The sequence below is a fragment of the Myotis davidii genome, unplaced genomic scaffold, assembly GCF_000327345.1.
Source record: "Myotis davidii unplaced genomic scaffold, ASM32734v1 scaffold967, whole genome shotgun sequence".
Classification (NCBI taxonomy): Eukaryota; Metazoa; Chordata; class Mammalia; order Chiroptera; family Vespertilionidae; genus Myotis; species Myotis davidii.
In genome coordinates, this window is record NW_006383014.1 from 2,639,916 (window position 1) to 2,641,090 (window position 1,175).

The window sequence follows — 1,175 nt, forward strand, 5'->3', positions numbered from 1 at the left end:
ACTCTTTTCATAAAAAAGAAAGAAAGAAAGAAAGAAAGAAAGAAAGAAAGAAAGAAAGAAAGAAAGAAAGAGAGAAAGAAAGAAAGAAAGTCTGTCTTAGAAGAGACATCTGCCCTGATTTCCTGGCTACCCTGGTAGCTCATTTTGGTAGTGGAACTATATCCCCTAAACAGATAGTACCCCCTTGTTATAGGTATTTTGCTCCTGTGATAGAAATGACCACAGAGTTACTGCTTCCTCTTTAAATACACTGAAGGATTAAGCCAATGCTGATTCTGTGTCTTAAATTGTTACATTTTTAGGTCTGCGTCATTGAAAATGAACTTCATATTAATGCCAAACCCCGTGCCAGACCATGGGCACCTATGTTTAACTTCTTTTCTTTGAATTTTTTTTCCTGCCCTTCTATTCTGAAGGGCACTTGTATCCCAGGTTTGCTGACCAGCCTTTACCATACGTGCTTGGGTTATGGGATTATGTTATGGCAATTTGGAAGCAGGTTTCCTTTTGTACCCCAAAATATGTCCTAGGGAATCAGACTGAGCAGCAGCTGCTATTAATTAACTTAAATGGCCTCTGGTAACTTTGTCTGAACTCATGGGAAATCTAGGGGAGAAAAGAAACCAATCTTTATTGGCACTAGCAATAGCAAATCCAGATTAAATTTGATGTCTAATTTATAAAATATCCATATGTACCTGAGGACTGTTAAATGAGTACTTTGGCTAAGCAAATAATCTGTTTACTGTTCTGAGATGAATTGCTGTGTCTGTGATGTGAATGGACTCTATAGGTAGTCTACTTACAATACTGCACTATAATTGCAATATATATGTCGTGTGACATAGACATGAGCCAATTCACTGTGCATGGGAATTGTAGTTGGAACAAATTAAGAATTAAGTTTTACTTTAAGATTTTGTCCTATAAAAATGTGTAGATAAGTATCTCTCATGTTTAGATAAAAATAACTTCTGTGGTTTCAGATAAAATGTTTGATTTTTAAACAGAGTTCAAATATATGTTACCAATAAAAGGTTGCTTTTATGTTGAGATTTCTGATAATTATTTTAATTTATCCTAATTTATCATCTTGTGGTATTATGCAAAGTAGGAATACCTTGTCTAATCTTCCTGTTGAATTCTGGAGCATTCCTTTATATATATATATATAT